A 26,294-nucleotide genomic window follows, 5' to 3' on the forward strand; every position below is an offset into this window, starting at 1 on the left:
GGGAGCAGGTGTGTGCAGGTACAATGGGGAGAAGCTGACATATAAACACACCATCAGAACAGAGAGCAATATGACAAGCACAAACAATAGAGTTGCATTTGTAGAATAAGCACAGGTATCATACTTTACTGTCAAATTACAGCCGAGGTTTGGTTTACCAAACACGCAAATGTCATCTTGGTGACATTGATGCAGACAGCAACCCTTGTGCATTAGAATATATAGTGAGGTTTCTGTACCTGCAGCTCTCTTGCATTTTATGTTGTCTTTACAACACGTCTTATGAACAGAATCATGAAGTGAATATGAACTGTGCAGTATCACCTCTCAGGCTACACCCCCACTTTATAAAAGGTTAGCCAAAACTCTGAACATTGTTTTACTCAAACTGAGTAGAAACAAAACCCTAATTCTAACCCTTACCCAGAAAATGAAATATAATTTGACCTTAATCGAATCCAGTCAAAATGCTTGATAAATCCCAGGGGGAGATTATGTTTTTGGAAAGTTCCACTTTATTAGAATACAATAAATACATATTTACACAAACACAAGATGCTGATGTAAAATGGTCCAATAAAAGTCCTGGTGGCAACACAGGCTCAGTGTCTTAGGAACAGGAACAAGTCCCTCTGAAGACTCAAGCTCATTACATTTAACTTGTTAGACGCTTTTATCCAAAGCGACTTACATACATGCAGTACTGTGGACAATCCCCACAGGAGCAATTTGGGGTGAAGTGTCTTGCCCAGGGACACAACGACATGCTGACTGCAGTGGGACTCGAACTTGCCACCCTTGATTCGAAGTTCAGTGCACTTTCCACTGAGCCACGGTGAAGACGTGATGAAGACTCAGGCTCATGTTGAAGAACTGAAAACCCGGTGTAATCCTTTTCAGACCGAAAAACCAGAAGCCATAGATGGAAATGCTGTTGATCGAAACATTGGTTCATAGAAACCTTGTGTATAGAAATGTTGTGGATGGCAACGTTGATGAAAGCGTTCTCCAAACAGTCCAGAAGCCATTGATGGAAACATTGCTGTCAGATATATCCCGATGCAGCCACGTTTTGCTAGCTGCATAATGACTTTTTTTTCATTTGAATGAATGACTATGGTATATGAAAAGGGGCAATTGCAGTGAAGGGCCTTCAACGACAAAAGCAGCCAATTCTGCAACTCCATGGAGCTTTTTTGACACAAAAAAACCTTGTTTCCAGCTAAAAGACTGAGATGGACCAATTGTACACTGAACAGCAGCCAGAAAATATACATTTGTGGGATGTTGGTTTTGAGTGTATCTGCCAAATGGTCACAGGCAACATTTAAAAGATTTGGAAAAGGTCCTGTGAAGCTGACCGTTGAGCGGCCCAGACTAAGCAAGGAGGCAGAGGCAGAACGTCCAAAAATTAGTGCTGTCAAAATTATCGCGTTAACGGCGGTAATTAATTTTTTGAATTAATTGCGGTAAAATATTTAACGCATTTAACGCATGTGCAGAAAGGCCCGCCCCATACGTGCCACCAGTGGCAGCGCCAGGGTATGACTGGGGTAGGCTACACCCATTCCAAGAAATGGCTTAGCCCCACCATGAAAAATGATGTTAAAGTAAGCAAAATAAAGTCTGCCAACTCGCGGAGTAAATTGCACAGACAGCAGTTAGTAAGATTGATTTCAGTAGCCACGGTTTTGAAAACTTTTGTCACGTAGTGATCGTCTTCTCAATAGAACATCTTTGATAACGGCGTGGTGTTGTTGCAGGAAGTCCCGACGGAGAATACTGTTGCTGCAGTACAGGGCAGAGCCATATAATAGTAATAATATGGCTCTGGTACAGGGGTGCACATAACTGGTACGCAGGTAATGTGCGTAATCTGAAATGCGTACCGTCACTTGTGTCACAAAGCGCATTTGCGTACCGACGTACTTGTGAAGCTTTTCCAGAAGGCGGTTAGATCACCGGACGACAGAGTCGGTCTCCGTGTGCACAGACAGGGCTGCTGTTAACGTCGGTCTGTTCAACGGAACTGTGCCAAAACTACGCCAACCGGCTGCGGAGGGAGACTCCCCCCTTCACTGGAGAACTGCGCTAAAACAGCTGATCACAACGTTCACACTCTGTGGTCACGAAGTACTCCACTAGCCGCCCCCTCTGTCGACTTTCCTGAAGTACTCCCCGTTGATCGAAATCAACACGTAATGAATTAAGACCCCACGGTTTGATGATTGATAGGTGTGTGGGTTGTCTTTCATTTTGACATGCAGAGAAAAATGTTATAATAAACATAGATACTGTATGTTAAATGGATATATCCGCCTTCTTTCATTTATCTTTCCATTCCCACAACAATATACATAAATAAATGGCATATTTTGGACAAAGTTCGAATGGTGATTAAACATGATTAATTCATTTTTAAGCTGTGATTAATCTGATTAAAAATGTTAATCGTTTGACAGCCCTACCAAAAATATAACCCGACGTGGGCATTTATTAAAATCATGGGCACAAAGTTCACCGCCTCAATCCTGCGGTTCTCCGAGTCCTTGCACACATCCTGCAGCCACACGGATCTCACACACACATCCTGCAGCCACACGGATCTCACACACACATCCTGCAGCCACACGGATCTCACACACACACCCAGCCCTCTCAACAGACAGATAAACAGAGCCTAAATACACACACTCTAATCAGCACAACAAGACACAGGTGAGGGGGGAGGAGACAACACAGGACACCAGGTGCACACCGTCATCAGCCACAGACAACATATACTGTGCAATCACGCTAATAAAGTGCCACACTACCCGGCCTGAAGCCGTCAGTCCATAGTGACGAAGTTCCCTTCGTCACAGGTCCACAGTGACTCGAGGCACCAGTGTATATTGTAAATGAACCTGCAAGCTTTCCTTAACTTTAACATAAGTGCTGTTGTTGAACTCTGGGTTCTGGTCTTATAGTCTTGAACTTTGTACACCCACCATCCTCCCCAGGACTTAAGAAATGCAAAACCTAGATTTCCCTCAATAATGCAAAACAAGTTGTATATAAAAGGTTATAAATATGTTTTTTTGGCATCTCCTGCCTCAACCAAAATCACTCATCCCACTAATACATATGGGTAGGCTATTGTTTTTTTGTCTATTTTTCACACCACTGTTTCTGGTTTCAGTTCATGCCACAGAGTATGCCCTCAAGTGTTTACATTTTTAACCCAAGATCCAAGCATATGTGCTGAATAACAGTGTGTTTTCTTTCTGAATGATTTAGATATTTTTTTTGATGCAAAATATCGGAGCTTGTTGCATAAGTAAACCTAAAAAATGTGTTCTCTTCCTTATGACATTTATTTTGAGAAAAGAAACAACTTTACATTTTCTTGTGAACATGGAGTTTATTTTTGTGAAGACACTGTATGTAACAAGTTGAAAATGACAAGTTGACCCTGACACGTCCAAAATTAACACCAGACTGGTGCCTAGAGACATATTTTGAAGCATAAGGGCAAAATATCTAATCCTTTAAAAACGAAATCCCTTCACAGATGATCATGAAAAAGCAGCATTACTTCTCTTTACAGGTGTTTCCTGTTATTTACCTTTTCCCTGGGTCCATACTGTGAACTGACAGTATTTTCTATCCATCAGTCTTGAGGTCATTGGGGGCCCGTTTGTGTGTGAGATGTCTGTTTGGCTGTCGTGAGCTAATGCAGTCCTGAAGCACATGAGACCTGGGATAATCAATACTCTGTCAGACATACTTAGAGCACCTCTGTGTTCAAGCAGCTGCAGGGAGGGCCTGCTCTGCCTCCAGCGGAGATAAAGCCACCAACCTCCCCGTGCCTCAAGAACTCCCTTCTAAAGACAAGGGTCACCACTATCCACCTCTAATCTTCTCTGGCTTCTGAGCCACGTGCTCATAAAAAAAGGTATTTGCACTCAGGGGATTAACACTTTATAGAAGTGGTTTCTGCACAATTATTGCCGGCAGACTTCTAAGTGACGAGGAATATGACAATCTGATTGTGTGCAAATTGATTTTCACATTTTCACATTATACGTTTAGGAAAAATGGGTATGGGTGTGAATTTGCATCCATCCTTTTTGTAGAAAATGCTGTAAGTTGACCCTGACATTGGCGACAGTAGTGTAATGCAATACAGTATAAGGCAAACCCATCTGCAAATCAGATTGTCCTCTTAAGAAGATCAGATGAATGCATGTTTCTTGCTGTGAATGCTAAATGATGGCTCTCATCTCGGATTCTCTAGAATTGATAGTAAATCCCAAACACAGAGCATTCTCATTTCAATCCATAAAACGATGTGAGGATTTTTCATCTCTTTAGCATGGATAGGGTTTTTTTTTTTCACTCAAGCCTCCCATCTCAGGCTTTCCATAAGAGCACGTGCCTCATTATTGGGTTTCATCTCCCGCCATATTGTCTCCTATGGGAAATCCATTGTTTCAGTATAAAAAGCATCTAATTTCACTCTCTGATTTGTTTACTTGGCTAATGGGACTGCAGTGTCCTTTGTTGAGCCTTTGCGGAGCGTGACAGAGCTCTGCTGTATTGTGAACAGAGAGTTTGGCTCGAAGAGAGGCTGAAATCTCACCATTTGATATCAGGGAACCTTTCATGCTAGATTTAATGACTCTTTGCCAGCTGACATAATTGCACTTTCAGATTTTTAATAAGAATTTCAACATAATAAGAGGAATAAAGTGTGCGGTGTCGTGAACACCACTTGTTACAAACGCTTTCCTTTCTAACTGTGATAATAATAGTAATTACAAAGATAATATGTACTAATTGCTAGGAGGGGATAAATGACTTTTTTCCCCTAATCCCATATCTGCAAACTGCCTTCTCCTGCTCTCATTGTCTGCTCTTGCAACAGGTTGCGTCAGACATTGAATATTTGAACATACAAACAAGCTGTTGGTCTTACATTGTAAAAAGAATGTATGATTTTAAGTCTAGGGGTGGGAAATAACATCAAGATTCCTGTCTGTCACAGTGACATCATTGACTCTGACTGTACATTTTGTACTGTACATCCTGCTGAGGGATAGTCCACGTAAATGGTGTTTTCATTGCTGCGATTTAGCTGCCATTACAACATATAGCCTTGAGCTGTTTGTGTTTTCTGGTCAAGTATCTTAGAACGTGAAAAGAAAAACAGCTCTACTATATTTTTTCTATCTGGTCAAATCCATGTAAATCTCCAGTTATGCTTAATTGCAGTTGGAGTTTTTGACTTGGAAATCTGCAACCCTTACATTGTTAAAACTGTTCGCAATAAGATTGTGAGGCAGAGCACTGCTTTGAACGAGATGTTAGCTACATGTTAATGTTAAGCATGTTCACCACTAAATTCATCCTTACACAAAGCGCCATGCTTTACAGTATAAAGTAAAGTTTGATCATATTAGCCCACTTCTTTGCTGCTACTAGAGCGTGTGTCTGAGGACAGGTGTAGGCTATTAATAAAGTTAAAGGGAAAATGTAGCACATGAAAATACTATATGTATTTTCCATCGTCAATTATTCTGCCCACTATAACTAAAGAAAAGTAAACAGTATATGGTAAATAAATGGCAAATAATTACATACAAGCTAGATAAAGTTAGCCAACTGACCATAGGTCGATTTATTGGTGTCGCTTGCTTTGAATGTAGATAAAAGGCAGTTGGAAGTTATTTCTTCAATGAAAAACATAAATCCATATAGGCTATCTTTGTTTGTGCAATCATTGAATGACATTGTTGCATATTTCTGACTACCATACTTTTCGGGCTATAAGCCGCGACTTTTTTTGTACAGCTAACGGCCACTAGGGAACCTCCTAAATCTATGAATTTTACAGGTAAAATTAACCACCTTTAACACTATGGGCTCTATGACCGGTCCGCGCCCGCCACCTTTAAGCGGCGGGCTCCAGCAGGAAAAGCTGGAGGCCGGAAAAGAGTGAGACGGGTAGCGCGCCAAAGTAAAAGTGGAACCGAGAGACAGAACGAGAGCAAGACAGACGGACAATTTAGCTGCTGCGGCTTATATGCAGGTGCGCTTTATAGTTCGGAAAGTACGGTATTTATTTCCTGGTAGATGATCAGATATAAACTGACCACTTTACTTTCTAGGTATTCAAGCTCTCTTAAAAAACGTTATTAATTATTTGTACTACTCTTTTATCCTGTGCACAATTAGTGTAATTGGTGCAGCAATACCATTGTAATGCGATCCCAGCTGTGTGTTCTTTGAGTATTTTACAACGCGGCTCAGACAATCAGAATCAAGCACTGGAACTATCTGTTTAGCTTTTAATGCAACGTGCAGCTTGTGACCTTATGATGGCACCAGATGAAAAGTCAGGGAATCACCAAAATGATTGCAATTCATCCCAAGGGTAACATGAATGTGTGTACAAAATGTCACAGCAATCCATCCAATATTGGTCAATACATTTCATTCAATTTCACACATGGCAACCTAATTGTGGCACAAGAGGAAAAGTCATGGGACAACCAAAGCCATTAGGATTCATTCTCTGGAATGCTTGTTTGCACAGAATTGAACGGCAATCCGAAGTAACAGACTGGCATTACTGTGCACAGAGACATGCCATTAGCGTGGTTAAAAATAAGGCCATGAACAAGATTGTTTTGCAAAGTTTCTAAAAACTAAGCACAGAGATACTGAATGAGTTATTCCCTTGCCAACAGTAACACGACCAAAACTTGCCAAATGTACCATCATGACATCACAACAACACATTTTGCGCTTTAGCTCAATGAATAATGATGCCAGCTTGGCAGAGGCACAGCTATCCTTGGCCGGCTTATCAGAAAAAGGCATTGCTTGAGCTGTTGTCAGAGTAGAAAATGCCTTTCCCTCTCACTGAGTCCTTGGGCCATCACAGGGTGAAATGCCCATTGTTTTGTTTATACAATATCAGAGATGCTGGGGCCTTAATCTCAATAAAGAGGGCCATTGGACTGAATTATCTGTGTGATTGCCCTTTAGAAATGCTGTCAATGCTATTCTCCTTATCCGGCTCCTCAACGCCTCTCTCCCTGCGAGAAGTCTATGTGAGGGGAATACAATGCCGGCAGTTCAGACGCCACGAAAGGGCATTGCATTTGAAAGCCATACCTCTGCTGTGTGACCTTTGGCTATGCTGGGGAGGTCGGTTGAATCCCTGTGGACACCCAGTCAGCACCAGTCAAGGGAACAGAATAGATTCTAAATCTGTGATTCGAGGGGCGCACCTGAGCCCGCACCCAGGCAAATGGCAGCTTATTGTTTTTAGACTTTTGAATGGTCGGCGTGGGTGGCAAAACACACAAACCTGTGTCTGAGATATGAATCGATGTAGACATGCGGTTCAGAATGTTTCGCATGCATACATGGACGTGCTGTCTCTTGTTGGGAATGCTGTTGCGCTTACAGGATGTTTCAGTAATTGTGTTATCATATCCATTTCATGTTGCACTAATACATAAATTGCACATCAGTTCTAATCCGTACAATCATTTATAAGCAAAAGGCTTCATTCGTGCATTCTTTTCTCAATGCTCTGGGATCAATCTTTTTTGGAAGATGAAATGATAGTGTATCTTTGTCTCTAGGTGTGTCAAAACGGGGGATAAAAGAAAGTGCTGCACTTAATGGCATGAAAAAAAGATTTCAGTTTCCAAACCAATGAGTCATCGTGGGCTGAGAAGATACGCCGAAGCCCCTCGAGAGATAAAGAGAGAGGATTGTAAAAGCCTAAAATGGGATCATCTTGCCTGAGCTTCTTTTTTTTCAAGCAGAATGGGATAACAATTCAAACACTCAAGTACAGAATGCTGTCTACTGTAATATGGCCATCGCTCTATCTCCTCTGACAGTATTAAAATATTCTGTATTGTCTTGCTCTCACTTGTATTGTACATTTTACCATTCTGGACACCAAAGTACTGCGTCAGTTCCACACCAAAACGCTATTATAGGCACATGTTTTGTTCTTCAACTTGACTTGTTAAAGCTATTTCATTATTTATCGGCACAAGTTATTTCTAGTTTAAGCTATTAGCTAAACAAGATAAAGATGTTGCTGTCAGGGAGAACATGGCATCAAATCGTCAGAACTGATGGCACAGATGTGTTGCTCAGAGCGCTCGCTGGCAGCATTATCATCATTAACAGCACCATTATCATTAACACGCTTCGTTTTTTTCAAACATATTTTTTGTGCAAATCAACAATTTGCCAAAACACAACATATACGTCATTAAACCAGTTAACAAATCACAACTAAGTACATAACGAGTGTGAGCTGTTTATCTGCTTTTTATTTGTATCCCATTCCTCAAAATGGACGTCCAAACCATTACAGTCAAACCACTCAAACAGCAGTTGGTGTTACATTGTTTGCATTGCCATGTTTGTTTTTCCAGTTTATCTTCAAAGAAAGTTTCAGCTGCCCCACGATCCCACAGCACCATCATCTGCACTTGTGTTGGCAAAAATATCCGAACACATCATGCGCAGTTTCACAGTGAGGTGTTGTGTTTGGCGCTGGACCTCATATGGAGCACAAATGCTATCATTCAGCTCTAGATATTGGCTCCCAGCAGCATGTAGCTCCAGCTAGTGGTGCTAGTCAGCCGTAAGTAATGTGGCAGCACCATCAGACTGAGCATCGGCTTCTCTTTGTGGCATTTACACAGTACATTTGGAATCCTACAAATCTGCTTTGACTGTTACAAAATGTTATAAAATGTTATATGATCTGTGTTCATTGTGCAAGCTGTTAAATTGTTTAGCTGTCCGAAAATGCAGTTATGCGCTTCAAGTGAGCGATGCCTCCAGGCAATTGAGAGGAGGCTGCACTTATCTCAGTCACACTCCCAGTAGTTATCTTGCAGAGAAGACTGATGGTGGCAGCAGCTGGCGGCAGTGATACAGGGAACATACACTGAGATGCTCATGTGTATGTAGACCACATCTATTTTAAAATTAAAATATACAACTGTGTACCACCATGATGTAATTGAAATGAGCGATTACCAGTTCTTAACTTGTAAATGCTTGTCATCATTACAACTGGGGAGCTCATATCTGTTCTAAAAGCAATCAATCAATGTTTATTTATATAGCCCAATATCACAAATGTTACATACTTCACAGTGTGTACAGAATATCAGTATGACAATATGACACCCTCTGTCCTTAGACCCTCACATTGTACAAGGAAAAACATCCAGAGAAAACCCACAGTTTAAAGGGAAAAATGGGAGAAACCTCAGGGAGAGCAACAGAGGAGGGATCCCTCTCCCAGGACGGACAGACGTGCAATAGATGCCGTGTGTAACTTGAAAAGATAATACATTTACAACATAGGTAGTCCAAATGTTTGGAAATGCATGTGTCTATAAAAGCTATAAAACATCCTTATTTTATTCCCACATTTTGTGAATGCAGAATAATTTTCTTCACACAATACTTATCATACTATAAATTACAATAAAACTGATTACATCGTTTGACTGATACAGTTCATATGTTGTATAAAAGAAAGTAGGAAGCAGTAGTGTGACATCATTGGTTTGCGGTCCACCAATTTGAAGCCTTGAGCTAAGTACAACCACAACGTTGCAAAACAATGTTAAACAAAAAGTGTCTTGTTCACCAACATATAATATTGGAAAACACTATAAAAAAGGGTTAAAGTTCAACACGTAAGATCAGACAACTCCCAAGCTGAGACAAAACTGTAGTAGTGATGTATCTTAACGTAACTACGCCAAAAGCATATCCTGTTTTATTATCCATCTTTCTGTAAATATGAGCATAATTTACTAAATCAACTTCATGCTGTATTGAAGAAGATTTTAAACTAGCTATTGCGACCATAAACTCATCTGTATGTTCACCGGGGTAACATATACATTTAGAATTCAAGTAATTTTCTCATAGAAATGTTTACAATTTGTTGCCACTTGTAATGGCTAACATTATTGAGGTCTCATTTCAGCTGCAAGGCATAATAATGTCATATACATATACATCACTTGTCATGATAAGGATCCCTCAAGGCCAGACCAGTGGTATATTGTGGTAGATTGTGGTACAAATATTGCATTTCATCCAGGCCAACAAACAGCTTAAGACATTTTTCCAGCAGCTCACTGTTTTTGTATCAGTGGCCAGCTATGGTAACTGCCTTACTAGAATTACATAAACTGGAAATAATCCAATTTATAAACCCAAGAGGCACATTGATAAAGTAAGACACTTCTTTGATACATGATTGCCAAATGTGCGAAGAAAAGACAATGTTTTCTAGGGTTGTTAACAAACCTCAGATCCTGTTTGGAAGGTTCTAACATTTTGTAGCATTCCCTTAAGGTTACATTTGCATACAAATGTTCTGGCATTGTCACTATTACCAGCCATTTGCAATCTTTTAATATTCCTCTCCTTTCTCTCCTCTTCAGTGTATTTCATCACACAGCTAAGATTCCCTGCCTCAACTGTTGACCTCTGCACCGAGTGGCAGTTTTCACAGAATCAAAAGGCATAGCAAATTTTAATTACTCTCTTAACTGTTCAACAGCAGTTATGAGGTTAGATGGGTGAGAAGGGAAAGTGCCAAAAATGTACTGTTCGCTCCAGACGCCTAGTCTTTGTTTCATGCCAGTTTGAGTTGAAGATTTAACGTGAGTCGAGGCCCAAAGGAAATGATGATTAGATATTAGAACACAGTTGGGCTCCACTGGGCAGAATCATACTGGCAGCTCCTACTGGCAGAGAAAAGGTGGCTGTTTAAAGCGGCGTTAATCAATGTCGGGGTTATGAGGCAGAAGAACTCCAAAAGAAGCTGACAAATGTGTATCCTTGGTCACATATTACCTCCTTGGAAAGTTGTTATTGGTAGTTGTCTGTACATCCATGATAATAACAAACAGGAAATGCTAAAAGTTCTGCAAGACTATTTCATTGTGCAAATGTGCAATATGCTTTATACTGTATAAAGAAATATAGGAAATAGCAAAAAACTTGGGTTCTACATGTATTTTCCTCCAAGTCCCAACATTGAATTTCCTACATGAATCCCCCAAAGCATTATGGGGTAAAAAGTTCCAGTTATAGATCATGATTCTCAAATAAATAGCAGTAAGAAAAATATTTCTTAGGGAAGTAAACTGATCTTTTACATCCATTTAACATTCTGTATTAAAAAAAAACAGCCAAGAAACTCACGATCAGTACAGCACATTACAACTTAGATTGTCTCAAATCGATGGCATTTCTGAGTACCCTGACGCACTGTACGTCCACACGGCTCCGTTGCGTGCTTCAACAGAGATGCTTCCCATTCACTTTGAATGGGGTGACGTCAAGATTAATGTGATTGGTTGTTGGTCGCATGCCAGACACGCCCACCGGCAAGCTTCAACGCGACGGAGCCGTGTGCACGTCACACTAATTATGAGTGGCATCTCTGGTTAGCTCATGAAGTGACTCTTCTAGAAGCCTGTAAGTAAAAAAGCCAAGGTTTTAAATGTTTAATTAATGGCACTTTAAACTTGTCACAAACGAGCTGAGGACCAAAATGCAGAACACGGGAAACCAGGGATAGTCGGTAACCAGCTTTATTGAAGGCAATAGGCTGGTAGGAGACAAAACGGCAGATAGTAGGCAAAGGGCTGGTCGGGGACAGGCGAGGGTTCCAGGAGAAAGCAGGACGGGAGTCGCAGGTACAGAACGGGTCAGGGAGCAGGCGAGGCAGGCTGGTCAGGGACAGGCAGGGTCGAAACCGGGAGAGCAATCTGAAGGGTAATGCGGGAAAGACTGGCATGCTGCAAAGTACGATCTGGCACTGAGGTGAAAGTGAAGTGGGCCTAAATACTAATGGAGCTGATGGGTGTAACAGAGTGAGAGAGAGAGACAGGGTGTGACTACCAGGTGACTAAGGAATGTTAATGCAGAAAATAGGTGAGTGAGAAAGCAGACTGTGACAAAACTGATAAACCTTGTGACATCAGTGTGTCAGTAAACCTGCAAACAACCACTCCATTTGATGTGTGCACAAAAAGCAACGTTTTTATCCCTCATGAATCAAAAACTTTCTGTCAATGACAACATAAAAATGTAATGTGGACAAATAGGACAAATCTACAACATCTCCCTTCTACCTTGTTGCTAGGTCACTGGGCGACTCACATGAAAAGGCTTTTAGAGTATATAAAAGTACTGTATAGCTTTAATGTTAACCAGATAGAAAGTGTACGCTATGTGACTAGATTGTAGAAAGAAGGGGGCCCGGAAAGACCCCAAAAGGATGTTTATTTACAGGTATGTGTGCAAACATACATACAATAGGTATGAGAAGTGAGAGTTATAATTAAGTGTGCAGAATATGTGTGTTTATCTGTGTGTTCGCCATAGTGGGCTGGGATGATGCAGTAGGGGTCCTGCTGGGGTCCTGCTGGGGAGCGGCGGCCAGGGAAAACATCTGGTCTTTATCAGGGCAGGAGCTGAGGTTGGCAGATGGTGGAGAGGTCTCTACACAATAGGGAAAGCCCACTCCCTCAAACACTGGTACCATTATTACCAACTCCCACTCACATGTCCATGGGAAAACATGTACATGTACAATTATTGTGAATAAACACTAAGGGTTTGTTCGTTTATCCAATCTGACCCACTACGATAGCATTGTTGTTCGAAGTAACTTGATTCTACATCATTCAGAAACAGGTAAGTTTGAAGGCATAAAAGAAAAACGTTCCTATCAATTAGTATAATATAAATCAGTGAGGATTATAATGAAAACATTATAATGATGAGACATGATAGACTGAAACAATATTTCAATCGGGAGAGACGGTTTTGATGTAAGAATACATATTTATTGCAAAGATACACAAATGAATGTAATGGTGATTTTGGCGACTAGGCCCCGTTGTGCAGGAAGTATCATTCGGGAGGGTAGAACCGATCCGATGAAACCCCCCTGGGGTCTAGACACTGGTGGTGGTGAATTCCCCTGTGAGATGGAGTTCATGACTTTATGAGCTGTTCATGAGCACTCATGAAACATTCATGAACAACTCATATGTTCACTTGTCATGTTCATGAACCAAAGTTCTTAAAATGCTCATGAACCATTTTAAAGAGCAGTTCATGAAATTTGTATGAACATTGTTCATTCATATACAGTTCCTGTTTTGCTCATGACAGACTTTTATGAGCAATTTATGAACTAGCCAATCACAACATTATAATTAAAACCCCACAAAGTTTGCATGAGTATTTCATGAACTTTTCATGACTATGAGCATTTCATGAATTGTGGATGATTGTGGCAAGTTCAGAATATTTTGGAATAGTCATGAGCATTTTATGAACTTTTGATGATCAGTGTGATGTTTTTAAAGACCTCTTGAATATTCATCTACTATTTGAACATTTCTTTCTTTTTTAAAACTTTTAATCTTAAAACAAAACAATAGTGAATTCGAAAATGAACATTATCTGTATTTATTTTGGTGACATTCATATCATTTTATGGTTTATCTGTACTGTTTGAGAAGCAGTACGAGTAAGTAGCGCCAAGGTGGAACCTTTGGCAGGTGAGCGGTGACATCTGGGTTATTTTAGGGGGGACACTTCCGCCCCCTCCTCAGAAGCAATCCAGACGATCAACCGGATCCTGTGTATAATTATTGCTGCTCCACTTTTCTGTTTTCTACAGGTCAGTACATAATGAAAATGATCGATGTTAACTTGTGTGAATTAGATATGATGTTGGAGATGTTTAGGAGAGTGTGTCAGAAGGTTTTGAGCATGTTTGACATAGTAACGGTATTTTAAAATACTAAACTGTCGGCAACAATAGATGCCATTTTCGCGGGCTTCAGCCGCACCTGGGTAAATGTGACCTGAGCGAAGGCTCGCTGCTGCGCACGGGTAATATGTTTTTAGTTTTACCTGAGTGCAGTCTTGCAGGCACATTGCCTTGTTTTTTGTTTATTAACATTGACAGTGTATTTTTGTGATCTCCATAATATGTTATATTTGGTAAAGATAGATATATTGATAGAAAGTATTATTTGATAGCGTTATGTGTTTATAGATAACAACCTGTCCTTCACTGCAAACATAGCTGCTACAACCCGCTGCTGCAGATACATGCTTTACAACATCAGGAGGATGCGTCCCCAGCTGACCCAGAAAGCCACGCAGGTTCTGGTCCAGGCTCTCATCATCTCACGCCTAAACTACTGCAACTCCCTCCTGGCTGGTCTACCTGCATGTGCCATCCGACCTCTGCAGCTCATCCAGAATGCAGCGGCTCGTCTGGCCTTCCTAAATGTTCCCACACCACGCCGCTCCTCCGCTCCCTCCACTGGCTTCCGGTAACTGCTAGAATCCACTTCAAGACAATGGTACTTGCGTACCATGCTGCGAATGGATCTGGCCCTTCCTACATCCAGGACATGGTTAAACCATACACCCCAGCGCGTGCTCTACGCTCTGCATCAGCCAAACGACTCGCTGCACCCTCGCTGCGAAGGGGACCCAAGTTCCCATCAGCAAAAACACGTGGGTTTGCTATCCTGGCTCCAAAATGGTGGAATGAGCTCCCCACTGACATCAGGACAGCAGAAAGCTTACACACCTTCCGGCGCAGACTGAAAACTCATCTCTTTCGACTCCACTTCGAGCAATAGAACTATTAACAAAGCACTTATGGACTGGCTTACCTAAAGCCAGTTGAGTCGCACTTGAAATGTTTTTGCTATATGAAACCTGATGTACTTATATGATTCTGTTTTCTTCAAGTTTGTATTTTGTTGGTCGAACGCACTTATTGTAAGTCGCTTTGGATAAAAGCGTCAGCTAAATGCAATGTGATGTAATAATTTATATTGACTATGTTGAATTTCTCCTTGAGATACAGTAATTGACTGTGACAGACAGATAACTTAAATGGAGAAATGTGATTGAAGAGCTATTCAGCTATTTGAATGTAACTGTGTACTTTGAATAAGAAGCATTCCAGACGATCAACCGGATCTTGTGTATAATTATTGCTGCTGCACTTTTCTGTTTTCTACAGAAATCATTTATTGTTGCTGTGGTACCCAAGCTTTTGGGACCCGTAACAACATTGTTTGTGCAGCCGAGTGTCAAGAACTGTGCTTCAAATAGTGATAGGATTAATTGTAGTGCTCCACGTGTATACATGTATGTTTGTATGTTAATTTGAGTAAAGTTCCATTGTGATTGACATAATTGTTGTTTTCTATGGTTGCCAATTGACCCACAGTCAATGGTACATGAACAGTTCATGAACAGTTCATAGCCAGCCATTGAATTATATTCAGTGACCGGGTATGAACGGTTCATGAAGTTGTCATGAACAATTCTTGAAATGTTCTTGGTTGAAAACTGAATATCCCTACACACTCACTGAAAACTATAGGTTACTTACGTAACCCCAGGGCTCAGAGTAACATGAAGTGAGATGTCTCACTATGGGATGCGGAGCAAACATAAGCATCAATCTCATTACGCCAATCCTGATTGGCTGGTGATCTTGACGTCAACGGAAATCACCCCCTATAAGTAGCCTGCGCCACGACGCATGCGTCATTCAAAATAAGCACCTCTTCTCGCATCACCATAGCAAGGAGGGCCGTCTGGTGAGACATCTCACTTCATGTTACTCTTAGTGCTGGGGTTACGTAAGTAACCTATAGTTCTCATTCATAACACTCCGTTCGATGTCTCACTATGGGATATTGTAGCTCCCGTATTGCCAGACGAGCTTATCTCGAAGATCACCAATCAACCAGAATTTAACAGGTGGAGTCCCGACTCAACAAGGTGCCCAGCACTGCTCGGGCCACGCTTGGAGCGGAGACGTCTAGCCTGTAAAAGCGGACAAAAGTGAGCGGCGAAGACCAGCTCGCTGCTGCACAGATGTCTTGGATGGAAACACCCTTGAGCAAAGCCCAGGATGTAGCCAGGCCCCGAGTCGAGTGAGCCCGCAGACCCGAAGGTGCTTGCAGATTCTGACTCGTATAGGCCAAAGCAATTGCCTCCACGATCCAGTGGGATAGTCGTTGCTTAGTAACAGGCTTACCCTTGTGAGGTTTAGCCCAGGACACGAAGAGTTGGTCATTAAGACGAAGCTCTTTTGATCTGTCCATATATGTGTGTAAAGCCCGGACTGGACACAATAGATCCTGCTGCTGCTCCCCGGAGGAAACCAGCTGCGGAGGAAATGCCTCAATGTCAATCGGGGTACACGAACCAACCACCTTTGGTGTAAAGGCAGGGTTGGGCTTCAACAACACTCTCGTTTGCCCTGGGGCGAACTGAGTGCATGAGGGATGTACAGACAGTGTATGGATATCACTGACCCGTTTAGCGGATGCCAGGGCCAGTAACAGCACTGTCTTGAGTGACAGATGTTTCATGTCAGCTCCTTCCGAGGGTTCAAATGGGGTCATTTTGAGCCCATTTAAAACCACTGCCAGGTCCCATAAGGGCACCAGCGACCTGGAGACAGGGAGGAGCCTGCGCGCTCCCTTCATAAAACGGCAAACCAAAGGATGTTGGCTAGCCGTCTTACCCTCAAAGCCCACATGGCATGCAGCAATAGCAGCCAGGTACACCTTGATCGTGGACAAAGCTCTGTGTTTATCGATCAAGTCCTGTAGAAATGATAAAATCACCCCGACAGGACATTGAAAAGAGATGTGTCCTTCTTGAAGGCACCACTCCTCAAACACCCTCCACTTACAGTCGTAAAGAGACCTGGTGGAGGAAGCTCTCGCACTCTGAATAGTGTTTATCACCTTCTGAGGGAGTCCCACTGTATTCAGATTGTACCACTCACGGGTCAGGCCCATAGTGCCCTGCGCTCCGGGCGTGGGTAAAGGATCGCCCCCCCCCCACTTGAGACAATCTGTCCCTGCGTGGTGGGGGCTGCCATGACTGCCCGCACAACAGCTGATAAATCCCCGCCAGCCCGTATATTGCGGGCTAGGGTGGAAACATCAGAGTAAGTGTGTGGCGTTGCTCCTTCACTCTGGCCAGAGTTGGGGGTAACAGAGCCAGGGGTGGGAACGTGTACAGAGCACCCGGAGGTCAATCGTGTACGAGTGCGTCCCCGCCTAACAGTGCGTTTAAATCGTGCATTCAAGAGAACAGCTGTCATTGAGCATTTTCTCCCCTTGCGAACAGACTTAACGCGGCTCCGCCGTAACGCACCCACAGCGGACTCCCGATCCTTGGATGAGGAGTCCAGTCTGCATAGAGTGGTGCACCCTTTGACAGTAATTCTGTCCCTAGGTGCATAATACCCGGTACCTTGTGTCATTCTCAGAGAGAGGAGACGTCTGCCGCTCCAAGGGATCAGTTTGTGTGCCAGTGTGTGTGACTGGAGACAACGCAACCTCCCCTGGCGGTTCATACACTATATCGTGTTGTCTGTCCTCACGAGGACATGGTGTCCTCTGAGAGAAGGCAGGAAGCGTTTTTGGGTGGGGAACACCGCTAAAAGCTCCGGGTAGTTTACGTGTGCCCGCTCGAAGTCTCTGCTCTAGGGACCTCTCACCGGGCGACCTTCGTAAATCCCCTATCAGCCCGTCTGAACTGCGTCCGTGGTGACCACCTTCCGTGAAAGGACTGCACCCGTAGGCGCGTCCCGCACTGGAAAAGTCGGGTGGAGTGCCACTACGCATTTCATAATAACCAAAACTCTCCGTACGCCGTGGCGTTCGGGGTTTAGTTTTATTATGAGGCCCATGTTGAGCGGGTGCTTTACGAGGACATTTTCCCTCACGGCTCCAGTCGGCTCTGCGCCTGTGCGTGCCGGTGGTGCCCTTAAAGCCCCAGCCGGCACTGCGCATGCGTGTGGCGGTGGTGCCTTCACAGACCCGTTTATTATCCGCCTTTTGAGAGAGGCCGTAGCTGCTCTTAAAAGGGGAAGAATTGGCGGCCTGTCCATTATAGCTCTAGCCGGCACTGCGCATGCGCGTGACGGTAGTGCCCTTAAGGCCCCAACCGGCACTGCACATGCGTGTGGCGCCTTCACAGACCCGTTTATTATCCGCCTTTTGAGAGAGGCCGTAGCTGCTCTCAGAAGGGGATTTATAGTTAACGGACTAATTATTGTCTTTCTTTTCATTTTTTTGAGCTGCGCCCTTGGCCGAAGCCTGGATGCGTCAGCGGAAAATGGTTTATTCAGACAAGAAAGATGTGATATGTGTTTTATGCGGACTTGAGGATGACGTTGAGGCATCTCTCGAGGCGGCGGGGACACATTTAGAGCCGGGGAAAGAACTTCCAGCTCTGTCACGGAGGGGAGAAGGAGGGGCTGTCAGGCCGCTCGCTTCTTCTTCCTCGACTGCTGGCCGAAATTCTGGGTTGGCTGCGCCTGGGCTGCAGCCGGAACCGGAGATTTTCTAGGCCAACTCGCCCTCATTTACTGCTTGGGCTGGCGACCTCTGCTGTCCTGGTACTTTGAACCTAGCAGAGCTCGGTGCAGCTTGGGCAAAGGGCCGCCGTTGCGAAGGCAGCGGCTGGACCCTTCGAGGGAGACAGAGGTGGAGGGCCTCGTCTTCCTTCTTTTTCGAATCACACTTCCTCTGCATGGAAGCGAGAGCGGAGCCGGAAAAAATCCCCTCGGGAACGATGGGCATGTCAAGCACATCTTCCTTTTCCCGGTCTGGGAGGTTGGTGAGGTTGAGCCATCTAGCTCTTTCCTGCACCACCATGATCCCCATTACCTTGCCCGTGGCCTGGACGGCGCAGCGTTGGACACGGAGACAAATGTCTGTGACCGCGGCTATCTCGTCCAGAGTGGCCGGTCCAGGATTGCTCGACAGATCCTCACAGAGCTCCGCTTGGTACGCGGTTAGCATCGAGGAAACGTTCAGAGCCCTGGCGGACAACGCTGCGGCTCTGTAGGCCCGTTCCGTCATGGTAGACTGGAATCGGTCCGTTTTTGCTGGCAGTGTGGGGTTCCTGCTTGGCGGCTGGCCCATCCTCGGTAGGAGGTGGGCTGCTACCAGCGGTTCCATAGGTGGTATGTGGAGCAGGTCGAGCCTCTCCATACCGTCACAGTCAAGGGAGTAGGCACCCTGGATTGGGGCCTTGTTGCTAAAGGGCCGGTCTCTCCACGAGACCGACACCTCATCCAACATCTCCGGGAAGACCGGAAGGAGTTGCCTCTTTGTCATTGTTGTTTGGGAAAAAAGTTTCCCCTCGTAACGGGACCTGGAGGTCTCCTTGGCCATTTCGGGCCACGGGATGTCTAGCCTGGACGCGGCGCACTGACACACGGCCTGCAGGTCCATGCTTAGACAGGGCGAAGCTGGTGTGCTCTCGCCCGAGAGAGCAGCCATCGCTCCCGGCTTTGCAGCCTGAGCTGATGACATGAAGATGTCGTCTTCCTGCTCATCCGAGTCAGACAGGAGGAACTCAGAGGTATACTCTTCGTCCTCCATGTAGTCTAACTCCAGGCCAGGACATCTTCCGCGGGTGAAACCATGGTGAGGTCCAGCCGGGAGCCCCAGCTTGGTATAGCGTAGGGCCCCGTTCCCGCGTCTCTTTCCGCCACCGGATCTCGGCCTGATATGGCGCGGGATTCCGGTTCTGCGGGTGCCGCTGTCGATGAGCCCCAGACCGCAGTGAGGGGCTCCATCTCTGCGGCGGACGCCCCCGTGTCTTGATTGCCGGTCGGCATGAGGCAGTGGACATGAGGGGGTCCCATCCCGACAGGCTAGCTTGTTGTGCTAACCTTCGGTGGAGGCTCTTCAGTGAGGCGGGCACAATGTCCGCACGAGCCGGGGTTGTCAATGGCCTCCTGGGCGTGTTCCAGCCCGAGGCAGGACGAACAGATCTGGTGTGAGTCTGTGCCTGACACTTTCAACCCGCAACCGCAGCGCCGAGCCTCCGAGTTCCTGACTCCTCTGGTGTGAGGGAGAGAGGCGTCCATCTCGTTCGCCGTGAGGCGTGGAGAGGGCCCGCTCGTAACAGGTACGTCGAGAAAAAAGTGTTTACCGATCTGTCTTTAATCCGGGGAAAAAAGGACAGCTTGGGTCTTTTTCTCTCAAAGGATATTACCTGGTATGGTAATATTCCTGTAATCCTTTTCTCCTCCGTGGAAGAGAGAAGAAAAAGCGTCCTCGCTACCGTGGTGTCGGCAGTGAGGGGAAAAAAACACAAGCTAGCAACTGGTGTGTTGCTAACTTGAAGTCAAAACCTTACCTTACTCCAGAGGAAGAACGGCGAGGTTGACTATAATACTAACTGGTGTGTTAGTATCGTACTCTTCTGCGAGGCAGAATAGGGTAGCCGGCTAACGCCCGTCGACCGAAAATAGCTTTGGTTCAGTCTGTGGACTGTTAAGCTAGCCCAGCTACTTATTTAGAGATGTGCTCTGAAGCGAGAAGAGGTGTTTGCATGACGCATGCGTCGTGGCGCAGGCTACTTATAGGGGGTGATTTCCCCTGACGTTGACGTCAAGATCACCAGCCAATCAGGATTGGCGTAATGAGATTGATGCTTCTGTTTGCTCCGCGATGAGGCGCATCCCATAGTGAGACATCGAACGGAGTGTTATGAATGAGAACTCCATTTCATGAATCTGCCTAAAACCATATTCCATGAATTGTTCATGAACCATTCCAGCACAGGAGTTTCATGAGTAGTTCATGAACTGCCCTAGTGCCATTTAATGTTCATGACAATTTCATGAACAGTTCATCAACTTTGTTATGAGCTGTTTATGAATATGGTTCACTGATATTCCATGAACTTTTCATGACAAGTTCATGAACAGTTCACTATCATCTCACTAGTTGGGTCGGTCTGAAGGGGAGTGGCTTAGCTTGACCCTGGATTCAGAGGGACGGGAGGTGAAAAGGGGTGGAGGAGGGTTGCGTGAAGTCACCTGAAATGACAGCTGTCAGAGGGGGAAGAGCAGACTTAAAAGGTTTGGCAGATCGCTATGATAGGCTCTTGGGAATAGAGCGAAGTGATTGGTTAAGCTGGGGAGTGATGCCCCCGATCACTTATTGAGAGGAGAGAGAGTAGTTACGTAGGAATAGTGAATAGACGGTCTTCCTGGTTGAACTTACGCTGAGCTTCATGCCTATGAAAACAAATTAGAACGTGTGGGCAATAACTAGTGTTAGGAGATAGAGAAAATGTAAGCTAATTAGCTAGCTAAACATTATCTTGCTTACCAACATTTTCTCCTAACTAGCTAGATAATGTTTAGCTATTAATAGGTACAGCTAACATTGTCCAGCTCACTAGCTTACATTAGTTGGCTAACTTTCACACATGTACTTCACATTAGTCTCCTCAGAAGGAGTGCCTAGAGTACGCTCAGCTGTCCCAAAATTGAATTGCGCTTAATGTCAGAACGGTACATTTCAACAGCGTCCGAGTTTACAAACGGTCCAGTTTGAGCCATAGTGCACTCAGGTGCTTGAAGTGACTATTTACGAGACAAACCCTTAGATTCATACACTTAGACGCAAATGCTAATTGTCACAACAACTTTTAATTATGGAGGTAGATTTTTTCAATATTATTTCTGTGAACAGATCTACAGTCCATGTGTAATTGTGCAATCTGTAAATGTACACCTGCTATAAATGAAAAAAGGATTTGTTTGTGTAAAACAAATGTTTTGCAAATATAAAACTGATCTGCATGTAAACAAATTCCACAAATATAAAAATGATATAAAACTGATTCAATGAAAAGCATTTGTGAATATCTTTCTAAGATATGCAACTTTAAATTAGGCATTTGTGTATCCAGTTTGTATATCATAATTCTACCTTTGTGTATTTGCATATTACACACATTAAGTTTGGAGACAAACCTTCCGCTGGTCCAAACTACAATCTATATGACTATTGAAATGGCACATGAAGGCCTGCCGATGACAAAGTAAGAATTAAGACAAATCTACATCTAAATCTTTCTAAAGGAAATGGCAAGGACACCAACGTGATTGACATGATGAATGCCAATGGCTATAATTTTAAATGTTACAATACAGTTGACAAGCCTTATTTTTCTCTGTCTTTTTTAAGCTCTATCTCCTTCAAAATATATGTTTCAGTAACTTTCATTAGGTTGAAATAGATAGAGGATTCCTGCCTGGAGTACATTTACTGCAGCCCAGTGGAGCAGCAGCATCATAACACACTGCAGTCTAGTGAGCCATTGAAAATGTCCTCATTTCAAAGCCTACTAAAAATTAAATAAATGTTTTCCTTCAGAGTTGTGCTGACATTTTCAATGGAGTAATGTTCAGGGTGACCTTGACTATGACTATGTTTTTCATGGACACTATAAGGATATTTTACCTCTGTTTTTGCGACAATTTAAGTGGAAAATAGCTCCAATAACATTATTAGATTCATAATATCCTCCTGTTTAAACCTTTAAAAATATGAAAAAGTCCTTTTCAGAATGACCCAGACTATGTTTAGTTTCAAGACATTTTATTGGACTGTTTTGAGGAAAATAAAAGGTAAAGTTAGCTCAAGGCAAGGCAAGTTTATTTATATAGCACTTTTCGACGCAGGGTAATTCAAAGTGCTTTACAAAAAAAAAATGAAAGACATTAAGCTCAAGTAACATAATAATAGTATTCATAGATTCCTCATTCAAAATACTCAATAGGTTTGCTGATATTTTTAATGGGTGACCCTGACTATGACCATGTGCAGAGTACAAAGTAACTTTACCACTTCAAATTGAAAATCTGCCCATGCTGCACTATTATTCTTCATTAAGGGAGGAGGTTTGGGCAGTTTGCTACAAATAAAGCTTATTGAGTGATCAAGTTCATGGCTGCAGCTTAGTATCATACAGTTACTTATTTTGTTACTTTGCTATAGACTTCGGTAGATTTAACATGCTTTGGATGAATTGTAAAGCCACTTCCACGTGTGTATCAGAGTTATCTTACTAAATGGGTCTACGCTAGGGGTGACCACACTTTTTCAGCTTGGGAGCTACTTTTAAAATGACCACGCCCAAATGGTCTACCTACAGGGCCGCCCCTGCCCAATCTGTGTTATGGGGGGGGGGGGTGCTAGTGGACGACTAAACGGCGGATAAACTGTGGCGAGCTTACACTAATTGCGCCGCATAAGCGTATATTAGTGCGCCGCATTTGCGCTTCAGGGGCCTCATTTATAATGCCGTGCGTAGGATTCATGTGGGAAGGTTGCTTATGTAGTAGAAATCCAAAAAATAGGTACAGACATTTTCCGATTCACCAAACATTGCGTACCGGCGAGGAAAGTGCGTACGGCACTTCCTACGCCGGTTTACCTTTATAAATCACAATCGACTCGAAATGCGGTGCAGCTTTTGCGGGCTTCACGTTACATATTGCCCATATTTGCCTATAAATAGTCAAAGAAACGCCCATTCATTCATTCATTCTGACTGACTTTATGAAGAAGATCGCAGGAAATGACGGCAGAACAGCTAAAAAAGACATCTCACATCGTGTCAGATTTTGGTTATTTTGGGGAGGTCGAGATAAATCGTATTGTTTGGTGGATGCCGTTTAAACGAGAGTAGCAGCATGGAGCTGGTTCACAGAAAATACATGTCTATGCTGCCCCAGAACTTCTTCCTGAGTAAAGTGACGCAACGGGCATAGTGGCGTAACACACACACTTAGCCTGGCTGTGAGTGTGTGTCTGTGTGCTCAGGCTGAGTTCCTCTGTGTCTCGCTGATGTTCAGCTGTAACGGTGGTGAACATCAGTGATTATGTGTTAAAATGGCGTTTGTTAGCAACCAGAAAATGACAAAGCTGCGTGGGGTCTGGGTACTGGTGTTGGCGGGATGTTGCGGGGCTCGCTGCTCGGCTTGAGGAGCGGCCAGTGTGAGCTGGATTACTGGTGTCGTTTCCTGGTTGCTGCGTGGGGTCTGTGAGACAGCGAGACACAGAGGAACTCAGCCTGAGCACACAGACACACACTCACAGCCACGGAGCCGCGGATGAGAAAAGATAAGGCTGAGTGAGAGTGTGTGTGTGTTACGCCACTATGCCCGTTACTTTACTGAGGAAGAAGTTCTGGGGCAGCATGGACAGGTCTTTTCTGTGTTAGAGTTGTACTCGCTACAGGGTGTACTTTGAGGGTTTGTGACTCTGCAGACCGTTTACATGCAGAAAAAGCTACATAACACAAGGGGACGGGTAATAACCAGGAAAGCATGGGCCCTTTAAGAGAGAATGTTTTTCGTGCTTGTGGACAAAAGATGTTAAAGATGTTCATATCATTGAATCTGAATAAATAACTGAATAAGTAATGGGCTCTTTTTTTGTTTGTTCATTTTAGTTTATTTTCAATGTCCGACATCAATTGCAATCTTCAGCATGACAATATCTCAATGTTGATTCAATGACTTTTTGCAATCTGATAATAACATTGTTTCAATGTATAATGCAATGCATAATATAGTTGAATCAATGTTGATCCAATTCTACATTCTTTCAATGTTGATCCTATCGTAATTGAATCAAGGTTGATTCATTGTTGGGATTGGTTGAAAATGCAATGTCGTTTCAATGTCTGACTTCAATGTTGAACACAATCTTCAGCGTGACAATATCTCAATGTTGATTCAATGACTTTTTGCTATCTGGGCAGCCACGACTGAAGATCCAGGGCTCGTGATCCAGGACACAGGACCGCAGGATCATCCATGACTCCGGATCCCGGCGTATATAGACACCAAAAAGAAAGACATTTGGGGAAGCTGGGTTAATCGGAACATGAGTACACAGGTGTTACGTAGATGGAAGTAGGCGGTCCTTGAAATTGATTTTATGTGGGCATTAAAGGATAAATCCTGATCAAATATAACACCAATATTCCTTACAGTCTCACTGGAGGCCAAATTAATGCCATCCATAGTTAGTATATCTTTAGATAATTTGTTTCGTAGATTCTTCGGGCCAAGTACAATAATCTAGTCTTTGCAATAGGATATCATGGTCGATAGTATCAAATGCAGCACTGAGATCGAGCAAAACAAGAATAGAGACAAGTCCCTTGTCTGAGGCTATTAGAATGTCATTTGTGACTTTAACCAGAGCTGTCTCTGTGCTATGATGTGTTCTAAAGCCAGACTGAAAATCTTCAAATAAATCATTGTTTTTTAAGTAATCACACAGCTGTTTTGCGACCGCTTTCTCAAGAATTTTTGAGAGGAACGGAAGATTAGAAATAGGTCTATAGTTGGCTAAAACCTCTAGATCGAGGTTGTGCTTTTTAAAAAGCATGCATTTCTTGCATGTAGCTCGTTAGCAACGTAATAGTCACAGTAGCAAATCATAACAGACTGCTTAATTAACCCAATAATTTTAATGGTGGCTACTAAGTTTGTTATACCCCCCAAAAAGTGCTGTGTTGACGGCAGAAAATGCAATCGAGTCCCGCAACTTGTGTCACGTAGCCAAGATTTTTTTCGAAATGTGTAATCTGCATTTTTGCCATACTTAGCATTGAGACCTCTATGATTGAGACGCACATAAGCAAATGTATACAGAAGAGCACAATTTGAGACAAAATGTTGTCAAAATTCTGGCTTTAAAAACGAAGGTAAGAACTCTCATGTAAGCTGTGCTGCAGCCTTTAAAGTGAGTTCCCAGTAATGCTCCTGAGCATGACTGATTTCTTTTTTCTTTTTAAGTTTATGCCAATTATCAGATACAGTATATTTGATGTCCAAACCACCAACACAACACGCCAACTCGACATGTTAGTTTAGCTGTGTGTTATTAGTGTTGGCTGGGTAAGTATCACCTGTCAACAACCGCTGGGTGTTTGCCTGAATCGCTCAGCCTCCCATCAGCCTTTAAGTTTGTGCTGCTGTGAAGTGATTGATGACAGGTCAGCCACCAACGGCCCGCAACATTTCCAATTCTTCCACAGGGAAATTGCTCATTTCTTCACAAGTCTATTTCAATTTTTGCTAGGCAGCACCGTGCAAAGTGTATGCATTACGCTGGCACCTGGACGCCGAATTGTGATGAATTACAAGCACGTTGGACAGAGTAAAGAAAAAAAAAATTATTTGTTAGTTTATTGTTCGCTTTTTTTTCTCAGATGGCTTGTCAAGGGGGGGTATTGTTGCAAGGTAATACAAAAGTAAGCAGGTATGACACTCATTTAGATAACCACCTCGCCTCTCTCACAGTTTCTACACGCCTAACACTGCC

This window comes from Pseudochaenichthys georgianus, chromosome 3 (genome assembly GCF_902827115.2).
Source record: "Pseudochaenichthys georgianus chromosome 3, fPseGeo1.2, whole genome shotgun sequence".
Lineage (NCBI taxonomy): Eukaryota > Metazoa > Chordata > Actinopteri > Perciformes > Channichthyidae > Pseudochaenichthys > Pseudochaenichthys georgianus.